The sequence below is a fragment of the Epinephelus moara genome, chromosome 15 (genome assembly GCF_006386435.1).
Source record: "Epinephelus moara isolate mb chromosome 15, YSFRI_EMoa_1.0, whole genome shotgun sequence".
In the NCBI taxonomy this organism is placed as follows: Eukaryota; Metazoa; Chordata; class Actinopteri; order Perciformes; family Serranidae; genus Epinephelus; species Epinephelus moara.
In genome coordinates, this window is record NC_065520.1 from 7,610,021 (window position 1) to 7,622,711 (window position 12,691).

Sequence of the window (12,691 nt, forward strand, 5' to 3'; positions counted from 1 at the left end):
GGACGCCATGCGTAAAACCCGACACCCAGCGGACGCATCAGTGGACGCTTATTTCCGCACTGGGCAATGAGGTAGTTGCAAAAGCATCAAGGTGAGTCAACCGAGGAGTCAACTTTTAACCTCTGGTGGGTGGGGGTCACGTGACGGGCCACAACCAATGTGAATAAATTTATATTGAAGCATCACGAGTTCCCCTATAACCCAAATTGATTTAGTGGGTTACTGCTCACTTTGATGCTCATGAATTTGGGTCACAGAGCGACACAGAGGGATGGATGCATGTAATAAATATAACATAAATTAAATAATAAAAACTGAGAGCCTGATTTCCAGAGCCACAACTTGAGAAATAAGTTAAAATGTTATTTACTGTGTTGTTTGTTTGCTGTTCCTCTGTGGAGAGGAAGCGCATTCTGGTCAGATGTCGGCGCCGTTATGCACTTACTAATATTAGATCAGCTGAAAAACTGATACACCCACTTTGGATTTCCTGGCTATTCAGAAGTGGGACTTGGTTACTGTAATGGCTCCATTACGCACGATGCGCTACACATTTACGAGCCTGGGAGTTGCTATTATTAGATGAGATGGTGTGATGGATCCAGGCGCGGCTCTTGGCCACAGACTCCCGGCTACTCACAAGCCTGCGGGGTGCTGTAAGTGAATGAGGTGTTCCAAAAACAGAAACCTCGGCATTGACTGGCATCCCAAGCAGCCGCCGGCTGGACGGTCTGTACTGTACTGCTGTCTGGACAGGGAGAGGTGGAGTGTGTGGGTGGGCTGCTGGAGTGGAGAGGTGGAAATAACTTATGTGGTTCAGCTGTTCTACTTGGTGATGTTGACATGAAGTAAAACTTGCGTTTTGTTGACACTGGCTTTACTTTCTCATTTGTTTTTTCGCTGGCCTCTGTTGCACCTGTCACCACATCCAACAGTGACGCCCTGGAGTACATGATCACTCATCTCTGCAGCAGGGTGCAGGTCAGGAAAAACAGATTTTTAGGGGTATTTATAAGTTACACTTTAAAGGTGTACAATTTTTCTTTTCATCTGAACTTATTAAACCCCAATATGTAGAAACGTGACACTTCTCTTTATCATGAGCATGCATGTTTGATGAAGGTGACAGAATACAGAAATGACTATAAGGCATTGCTATTAACTAAATAAGTAAATACAGTATTTCAAATTTAATATGTTATGGGGAGGTTTGCATGAACAAGCATATTTTTCCTTTGTCTCCAAGAAGAAATTCAAATCTAAGTATTTGGGATTCTGGGAAGGACTTGGACCACCCGGGAATACCAAGGATTTTCATATGCCTCACACAGTCATTGTAAGTCCACTGTCAACTACTGTGTAAAGCATATGAAACTTCATTGAATTTCACCAGGGTTTATATCTGGAGGCTCTAGTATTATTCATGTTAATATGCAATTCTCAAAAAAAAAGACAATCTTAAACAATTAACCAGAATGGAGGAAATGAAGTGTTTGATGCTCAAAATCCCCCAAAATCCCCTTAAAGGGACAGTGCACCCAAAAATGAAAATTCAGCCATTATCTACTTACCCATATGCCGAGGGAGGCTCAGGTGAAGTTTTAGAGTCCTCACAACACTTGTGGAGATCCAAGGGGAGAGGAGGTAGCAACACAACTTCACCTAATGGAGGCTTACAGCGCCCCAGATTCAAACATCCAAAAACACATAATTGAAACCACAAAATATCTCCATACTGCTCGTCCGTAGTGATCCAAGCGTCCTGAAGCCCCGACATAAAAAGTTGTTTGGAAAAACGTCATTTGAACTCTGTTTTTAGCCTCACTGTAGCCTGTAGCTCTAACTGCCTCTCTATACACCACGCTCACGTGTGCGCTTGCCCGAGACGGTGAGACATGGGCACCACGTTCATGTGTGTTCACGTGCTTTCGCTGTGCACAGAGAGGCAGTTAGAGCTGCAGGCTACAATGAGCCTAAAAACAGAGTTCAAATGACGTTTTTCCAAACAACTTTTTATGTCGGGGCTTCAGGACACTTGGATCACTACGGACGAGCAGTATGAAGATATTTTGTGGTTTCAATTACGTGTTTTTGGACGTTTGAATCTGGGGCACCATCACCTGAGCCTCCCTCGGCATATGGGTGAGTAGATAATGGCTGAATTTTCATTTTTGGGTGCACTATCCCTTTAAGTCACCTACTGATCATACTACAAGATTATTTTTTCAGTTATAGAAATGTTCAGACATGTTTAATTCTTCGACAGTCAAAAGAACATGAAGAGTGAATTTTAAAGACATGACAACATAACGTATTGCCAGGAGTCTTATTGTCACAAAAATATTACTCATGTTTTTCCTGAGCGGTTAAAGATTTAAGTAGCTAACGGTTAAAATAAGAAGGTTCGATATTTGTGGCCTGCATTCACTTTCAAATAATGACAGTGATTTATACATAATAAGCATTCACGGCCTCACAGCTTATTTTTCTTGTTCATAAGACTGTAATTGTTTGTATGGTAGCTTACACGTGTGATTTGTGGTGTTGATAGCATCTCTATGGGATTGCTGTTTGGTGCAGTTTATTGTTGTTTTTTTAGTTATTTTTTTTAAATGCAGTTTTTTTTCTTTTGTGTTTCCACCATTTGTTTTGTGTCTCAGTGGACTTGTGTCATCTCCTGAGGATGTTTTTCACGTTTTTGTAGCATGTGAAGCTCACCCAAAATGATTTATTCCAACTAGTCTGGACTGGAAAGACCATTTTTCCAGTATATCAACATCAGGCTCTATTTTACTCCTCCTGTTTGACTTTACATACATACTTATAAGCACTGTGTCCTGTACACTGTTACAAGAAATCAAGTACCTTTGACATCATGATGTTCATTGAACACTTGTCAGCCTCACTCTGGTCCTACTCACTTCCTGGATATCTCTCTGAAATTATAAATGAAAGTCACATTATAGTAACAAGGTAGGTTTCAAGACAGAGGGTTTTATTCTGATTTAAAATAAATAAAGTCTTGGCTTTCAGAATATTAAAACCCTTTTAAAAAGCTATGACCCGCTTCAGCTAGTTACAAGCGGTTTTTGCTCTCAAATATAACATTGAAAGTATAATATTAAAAGTTTGCTACACACCCTTAGCTCCATTTCCACAACTTATTGTTGGAGTTCAACTATGAGCACCAATATAAAGTTACAAGTGAAACATGAAAAGCAGAAAAAAGTGCTGACTCCCTACCTTTGAAGAGGTCCTTAAGTCCAATTAAGTGTCCATTTCTCCTTTATTTTGTTCATTTTGTCCATAAGGGTCCAACGATAAAGATTCAAAATAGTTTTTCATTAAAAAATGCATCCAAACGGTGAATATTGTCGTGTGAAGTTAGTTGCTAGCTGTGTGTGCTAACTGCGTCAAACGAACCGCAGTTCTTTCTCCGCAGTGCTGTGGGTATGCTTGTTTTACTTACCTTGTAGGCTCTAAACTAGAAATGTCCACTATCGTTTCTGTGTATCTTTTCCTCTGGGACAGCCCCCAGCAGTACAGCATGCGCTCCCAGCTCAAGAGGCCAACTGGAGCCGTAGGGTCCCTTTGCGGCCACCGTACTCCAAACTTTAATGGCCGCTGTCTCAGCGATATTGCATGGTGACAGTCGTAATGTAATGTGACGTATTTTTGGTCATGTTTGGAGTACAGAAACAATACTGATATCATTAGAAAGCTAATAATTTCATCTTTCCAATATGGCAACCTCTTATTAACTCTATGGAGAATCTGCCATCCCATATGATTGAATGACTGTCTGCATGTTTTCTCTATTTTCACCACACTAGTATAATACTAGTGTGGTGTTGTATGGTCTATCATAATACTAGTAGTATTATAATAGACCATACAATTGTGGATAAGACTACTCTATCCCCCATCCCCACCTGCATTTTCCCCCTACATTCTTGTATTGTATCACCTAATTTTATAAGTTATATTTTTATTGCATTGTTACATGCCAATTTATTCAATTGTCTGTTTGTGTACTGTCAATTTGTGACTGTAGGCTTTGTATATTTTGAAAAAATAAAATAAAAAGAAAGAAAATCTGACTGAAGACCCCCAGACTACACAAAACCATGGCCTTTAACAAGGAGGATGGAGGATTGTTTTTTTAATATGGTATTGATGTACCATCCCTACCATTAAATGTCAATGTCAACTGAAACTTCATTAAGAGAAAGCAAAATGTGTCTCTAAAGATTTTTTCCCCCCAAGATCTCTCTAGTACGGAGCTGTCAGTCTTTTCCAATTAATTGCACAGCAGTGAGAGCCTCCATTTTCTTTATGTATTGCATTTTGTAAAAAGAGTGTCTGCATACAATACATACTGTGTTTTTGAATAGGCTATACTTAATTTTGTGATAGCCATATTACATACTGAAAACCTGTATGGATTTGGGACACTCTCAATGGGAGGCTCTGAGTAGTCATGTCAGGATGTAGACAGCAGGGGGCAGTACAAGCACATGTGAGGTGGCACAGTGTGAATCTCTACTGTAAACTAGGCCAGTGAGTCTTGGAAAGATGTTTTTTGAAGATGTCTCCCTCAGGGCTGAGTAAACAACAAAGGAGCTGTAGTTGATTGTAAAAACCTAAATGGAGCAAGAGGTAGAAATGATCCAGTTTAGTATTGCATTATGCGTTACTGTCAGATCAGTCAGACACCTCCTGATTGTGCGTTTAATGGAAAATGACAGATGTTGATGGAGGCAGATGTTAGGTATACTTATTGTTTTGATGAGAGCTAATCCAGGCTAACAAGGTGTGCTGCTCCTGTAACCAACCCCTGACTCTCCTGTAGGGTTTTGGCAGCAGTATGGGGGGCAGAGAAATCATTTCACTGCTGGAGTTTCCAGATCATCAGCTGTGCTATAAAATAAGCTCTTACTCGACTCAGTAATTATGCTGTATCTGCTTTTTCTTGGGAATCTGTGAATAAGCAGCAAGGGCAGGTGAAGAAGTCACTGTTTTACTTTTCAGAGGCTGAAAGTGATTTTTAAGACACCCAGCAGTCAAAAAAAGACCATTGTTTCAAAATCCCATTGACAGGTGACAAGAGCAATATATTATGACCCACGATGACATTACTGACTCCTGCTCCAGGGAGCTGCTGCTTTAACACCAACTTTGCGACATCCTTTCTCTTGCAGAGATCTTGATTTGTCTCCTGCAGTGAAGTGCTCCTGTCACAGCAGCAATCACAAACCACTTCACTTCAAACAACACCTCTCAAGCTCTTTTTGTCACTCACAGGATGTTTTCAATTGCAGAATATAAAAACAACATGCCTCTCTGTGGCTAAATGTTGAAATTATGTTTGTTTTTTGATTTTTTTGCTGGATGCAGTAACCATTGTTTTGGTCAAGTGGTTGCTCTGACTCCTCAGAGCCTTTCCTTATGTTGGTAATTGGCACTTCAACTCCTAATTGGCAGGAGGAGTGTTTGTGAAGAGGTGGACTTGAGAGCAAATTCATCAAAAACTGGCAATAGATATAATGTGTTCATTTAAGTAATTAGGGAAAAGCAGTCCTCTTCCTGGAGGAATCCACATACCTCAGAATTCACTTTTGATATATGGATAGATGGAGTGAAAGTTTCATTTACTTATTTAAGACTTTTCAGGGAGGAACCACCACTGGGAACATTAAACTAGTCATTTAAGTTTTTTATTCATTGAGATCAAAGACCTAAAAACAAATGAAATACACTGACAAATGTTACCAAAGATATCAGTTGAACTTTAAAGTTTCTCAGTGGAAAGAGTGCCTCTAACTTGAGTTTGTTTTGCAGTCTTTCCAGTCGTAAGGTGCATATTACTGGACATCTGTCTGTCCCAGGTCAGAGTTGGTACAAGTAACTTTTGAAGCTAACCTACCCTCTGATCTCATGTCATAGCTGTTTACTTACTTTGCACTCAACTAAAGATATTGATGAGTAATCTACCCTGCCCTCTAGTGGCTTAACACCTTACCATGTTGTAGTGATGTTCAGGGGTACACCAGGGCGTGTCAGTATGCCATGTCATCATTTGGTGCTTTTCCAGCCACCTGTTTTTATGGATGTACTTAATTTTTGCATTAAAACAATGGTGTGGAAACACTGGTAAACCTGGGAAAAGTTGAATTATTGCAAAAAAAAAAAAAAAAGTTTTGGAAAAAAAAAGAAAAGTTGAAAAACACGGTTTTATAGAAATTCACTTAAAATATGCAAGTATACATTTGGATAGAAACCTGACTGTAGTGATATTTCTGTCATTAAGGAACAAAAAGCTCTGTTCTGGAATAAGAATATTTAGTTTTTGGATGAGGTGTCCAACATGAGTAATGTAAAAAAAATAAAAAAAAATAAATGCAAACGTAAAGATTAAGTTTGATATTTTTCATACTGGATCCCTTTGACCATGTTTTTGTGTCAAGTGACTAATGGGAACAACAATTTTTGAAACTGGTCAAGTATTGAGCGAGAGCGCTGAAGTCAGCAGCAGCAACACAGGCTGCAATGTAACCACTCAAGGCATGTTCGCACTTAGTTTACGTCCACTAAAAGTGCACCATCACTAATCCCACCAGACTCCATTTAAATAAACAGTAGTTTTACCAACACGAAACACACTTCAGCCAAAGTCGACAGAAACAAAACTAACTCACAAAAATGATCTTGGTTCGTCTTTCCACTGTTCCAACAATCTCCAACTCTGGTTTGGTTGAAATAAACCCTTACTTCATTCAGTTAGATGTGAAAATATCCAGGCTCTATTCACGCTAGAATTACTGTTTATTTAAATAGAGTCTGGTGAGTTTGGTGATGGCGATTTTGGGGCTGTTTCTGGTTTAACAAAATTGACCTTACTCTTTAACAAAAGGTCTATCTCTGTAGGGATCCTTTCCATAATGTTGCTACTTGCTAGACACTTATAATAACAACCTGAGCCTGTCAGTGGCAAAAAGAGGCACTTCTAGTGGATGCTGCCAGCTACAGCGCTCTTGCTCAATGCTGTACCAATTTCAAAAACTGTTACCATTTGTTATAAAGACACAAAAACATGGGAAAATAGGGTCCAGGTTGAAAAATTCTCAACATACCCTTTAAGTATATATTAAGCTTTACTGTATCAATTAGATTTCCATTATTGTCGTTGAGTTTAGAACTCTGGTTTGCAGTACAGCCAATGGCATGTAAGATTACATCATCAGCATAAAAACAGGCATTGCAACGAAAGGCATACACACTCAAAATGAATGAATTGCATTACCATATTAATAAGAATACACTAAATTTTAAAATAAACATCCTCACCAGAATATCTTGACCTAAATATATTTTCTAAAGTCTGAGTTATCCCCCTGCGTGCACCTGATTATTCCACCATGTGGTAGCTTTTCTTTCTCAGGATGCTCTTGCACTGTCTGACAAATCTAACTCAGCATACCTGGAAACTGCAGTGCATTATTGTAGTGTATGTTGGGCTAAATTTAGCGAACTGCATCTTTGGCTCTGTAAGATAATACTGGAAGTGAAACAAGCGTGACAGTAGTCATTTCAGAGCTGAATAGAGATGGCAAAATACGGAGGACGTGACAACAAAATGAGACAGAGAGTGAGACGTTCTGGTCAGTGCTTTAATGTGCCAACGTACAAAGAGATAAATGCTGATTACTGACATCTCTACAATGGCATCTAAAACATGCCAACACACATGCACACACACACGCACTCTTTTTCTCTTGGTCAAACGCACGTTTCCTCTGTCATTCACACACACACAAACACACATCCATACACACTTACTAAATCCCTATGCACATCATTAGACAGTGTTTCTCTCCAATCTACTGGGAGATGATGCATAAAACAGAGCTGTCTCTGTTTGCGAGCCTCTACTTTTCATCAATAAATTAATAACCAAACAAATGCTAATAACTACGAGTCAGACCTGGGCTAAAACATACAAGGACCCAGCATGGCTCAGACACCCTGGGGCCACAAATAACGGGTACAATGCATTAGGTTAGTTGGGTTTTTGTAGCAAGCTCATGTAGCTCCCCGTAGAAATCACACTGAGGGGCCGAACACAAATAGTCTTATTTACCAAGAACCACACTGAAGTGCTTCATTAAAAATCAAAGCATGTAGGTCATTTTTGAAACTGGTGCAAACATATTTACATTGTCATTTAGAATCAGAGACTCGTAATTACAACTGACGTGACATTGATTTCCACTCCCAATTAAGAAATCACAACACGCAGAGACTTTAAGTGCTTCCGCTCACTCCTAAAGGCAGCAGTTAAGGTATGTTGGATTTATGGATGTAGTACTGTCACTTTGAATCTTGGATAAAAGATGTACTAATACAAACTACCTGTAAGTCTTTGATCTGAAACGATCCGTCAGGGGATATATCTCCTTCAGAGTGTTTATGTGTCTGGCAGGTAGATTCAGAATAATGCCAGACGGTAAATCAGCAGCTTTTCTAGTACGTCAAACATCACTTTAAGAGTTGCTGCTGACAAATATTCAGCAAAAAAACACATACACAAACAAATGCTAGTTATTGATTATGAAACTATTAAATTGTTTTGTACACCTGCCATTAAAAGGGAACTCTGGTATTTTTCAACCTGAACCCTTTTTATTAATGTTTTTGTGTCTAAGTGACTCGTGGGAACAATAACAGTTGAAATTGGTCCAGTATTGAGAGAGAGGGCTGAGCCGGCAGCAGCTAAACAGGCTTTAATATAACATTGATTAAAAGTGCTTATTTTTGCCACAGGCTGAGATTGTTATTATGAGAACCTTGCAGCATTACAGAAAGGATAACTGCAGAGAAATGAAATGTTTCTCGTACCTTTCGCTTGTTCTGGTCTGTTTTCAACACCTAAATCGAGAAGTCATGACAAAGACCAGAGTGTATCTAGACCTAGACAAGACCAAGACTCTGAGGGGTTGAGACTGACTCAAGTACAAGACCAGACCAGTGAGAGTCCTACATTGCATGACACACTTATGATTAAATGTGGAGCAAACCATAGGCACTTCTCAAACTGATCTGAAAGATCCACATGTCCATAAAAACACCCAGAGAAAACAAATGATTCCTCTTCACTCATCTCTTTTATTGCAATACTGTATACACGCGTATATGTATAAGTGCACCATGAGAAATGTCTTGATAAAATAATAAATGGCACTGCAGAGGGGGATTTTATGTGAGGGGATTTTCCTTTGTTCTCTATGAGCAAACAACTCAACCACCTTTATTCAAAACTCATTTTCTGCACAGGAAATGTCATGACATTGCGCTAGTTATGGTCTTGATTGGTCTTCAAATAAAAGCCACCTTTGTCCAAGACCATCACAAGTCTGAGTAAAAATACAGTTGAGTCTAAGATGAGACTGAGACCCTCAAAACGGATCTCGAGTTCAATTCGAGACTTGCTGTGAAGTCCCACGTTAAGTGAGTTGTTGCAAGAAGAAAACGATGGAAAAGCAAGTGAGAGATGTCACAGCTGAATATTTAGCTGACTTTGACAACGTGAAAAAGTGTGAGATTTCAGACTGAGACATCTCCAAGCAAAAGGTACAGAAAAAAATGTTTAATTTCTCTGTGGGGTCCTTTTTTGTAATGTTATAAGACACTTATCATAAAAATCTATGCCTGTCAGTGGCATTTTTAATGGTTGTAAATTGATGGGGCGTACCAGCCCTGAGTGACAAATTGATTCACTTGAACACAAAAACATCGGTCCAAGAGTTCCCCTTTAATACACATTAGGATATTGGAAATGATTCCTGTATATTTTAATCCAGGTCTGTTACAGTGTTAGTGCCTAAGGCTCCTCTACACCACCAAAGCACAGAGACATTTCTAGGTAGCAAAAACACCCTCACTAAACTGTGATAATACAGTATTAAATACAGTAGCGGACGGCCATATCAAATATCATACTGGTGGTTATGATCTCTATTATAGCACTCCCTCATTGTGTCAGGACTTCTTTTCCGCTCTGCCCGCATAGAGTAACAACACATCGAGTCAGGTGACACAAAGTGCTTCGTCCATGATCCGACAGAAAACCCGGTGACCCAACAAAACTGAACACTGAGCAACCGGAGCCCGACCGCTTGGTGCTCGGTGAGGCTGTGACATCTTTCAAACTGATAAAATACCAAAGAGATGGGTCACATGCTAAAAAGCACCCGCTGACCCATATATCTGGTATGACTAATGGAATAATGGCTGTAACAGTGAGCGCTGTTTCTGTTTTCACTCAGTGCCAAATATAAAAATGGGTTAACTGCGACATCCAGTCACTTAAAAAAAAAGTCAACATAAAAGCTCTGAAGTTAAGTATTGTCTTTCCCTCAGATAACCCTACTTTCATGAAACATCCATCAGATCAATACAACTAATGAGAATATACACTGTGAATTTACAGCATGAGGTTAATGTCAGCCTGAAACGGCTTGTGAAGTGGGATTAAGTGGTTCCACTACATCCTGCCCACAAGTTTACTCTTTAGTACCGCTTTACATTACAGCCAACAAATTACAGTGTAAATATTTCGTATATGCAGGGTACCACTGACTATATTTAAGGGGTTATCTAGAAGCTGCTCTGGGCTCTTCTCTGAGAAAAGTTTTGTTTGTCGAATAAATCCTCCACTGGATCCCAAAGCTACACCACTGTTCCTCAGTATACATAAATCTTTTGAGCATAGGTATATTGGTACACTCACCTTACTGTGCTTTTTAATGTTTTGTTCCAAGCAACAATAATTTAGACTGTCAAAGAGTAGTTGGACATTTGTCTTTCTCACCCAGAGTTAGATGACAAGTTGGATTCTACTTGCATGTCTGTACACTAAATATGAAGCTACAGCCAAACAGCTGGTTAACTTTTGTTCACATAAAGACTTGGGGAAACAGTTTGTCAATGAAACAGAACCCTTTTCCATTGTTGCTAGGGTTCACAAACATTTTCATGGACAAAATTTCAAAACTCTTTCATTACTTTTCAAGGATTGATGATGAAATTTCCATGCCCATTCATTCACCATTTATAATACGAACATCGCTCCATCTCAAAAATGCAGTATAATTTAAAAGCAGTAGTGGGGCATAACAAAGGTATGGAAACTTTGGGATTCATGATCCTACATGGTAAATCACACTGTCACAAAAAATATTCTTCTCCTTTTTAAACAAACAAACTCTATTCATACATAGTTCTGCAAATTTGAGTACATGAAGAGACAGAATATGGGGAGAAAGTGAAGAAACGTACATGATGGTAAACAAAATGTCTACCCTATGGTTGCCACTCGTATGCACATATTAGAGCTACAGAATATCATGACTTTTCCAAAACTTTCAAATATTTTACTAATTCCATGACTTTCCCAGGCCTTAAAAACTACAATGTTAAATTCCATGACATTTCCACATTTTCCAAGACTGTGGGAACCTTGTGTTTCCAGTCTTCATATTATGCTAAGCTACGCTAACCAGCTGATGGCTGCAACTTCATATCAGTGTACAGACATGAGAGTGGCATCGATCTTCTCAACTATCAGTAACTCGCGACAAGAAAATGATTTTCCCAAAATGTCAAATAATTCCTTTAATAATACATTTTAATAATATGTGTTCCAAAACTTTACAATGTTTTTCCAGTTTATTTGTATAAAAATAAATGATAAGATAACTCATTTCAATATCGGTACTGGAACTCTTTTTGACCCATTTTTTCTTTGTTGTTACTCAGAAACAATATCACTCTACCCTGAAATTTTTAAATAGGTTCTTGGTCATTAAAAAATAATAAGTCCCGCTTAAATACAAAGTTTTAACCCCCTAATTCCCTAACCTCTTGTCGTCTTACCTATTTATGACATATCTATCCTGTTACAGAAACCTGGTAAGTACTGATACCCTGTATATATATGAAATCACTGCACTGTAACTTGCATGCTGTAATCTCATGCGTGACAGAAGCCATCTTCTAGTCGCATCAGATCTTAGTCGTGAATAACTTGAATAAGCTGATATTTGAAGTAATGCCACTGTAGTAACAGGCAGAACCCATCGACAACAGAGGACATGATTCTGTCTGTGCTAAACATCATCGTGTCAGTTTATATAAAATAAATGGACTTCTGTCAGCTGCATGAATCGCGTGGCGGCTGCTCAGTCCCACATTTGTTAAGGAGGCAAGGGAGGCAGCCTGGATGCTATTTTTGGGTGATGGTTGCTTGACAGCTCCACGGTAAATATGTGACAATGGAGAGCTACAGAAAAGACGCTGCTTGTGTCTCCAAAATGTCATCTGGAGAATTCTTATTTTACATTCCACTACCTGTGCACTTTGAATGTGTTCTGAAGGGAGAATGGAGGTCACCAGGTTAGGGAAGTAATTCAGCACACAGGGCTTCAGCTAAGAGAAAACATAAATAGGATTTTGCACAATGAAAGCAAAAATAAGCTTTATCACCTGCTTTATCGCCCAATAAAATCTGTATGGAGGTCACAATATTTGCCTCTCCATCTGTATTTACACCCAAAAATTGCACTGGACCCATGGCTACCACCCAAACAACTGGTGATTAGAGCCAAACCCTGAGGGCAGGGGAAACAGAGGA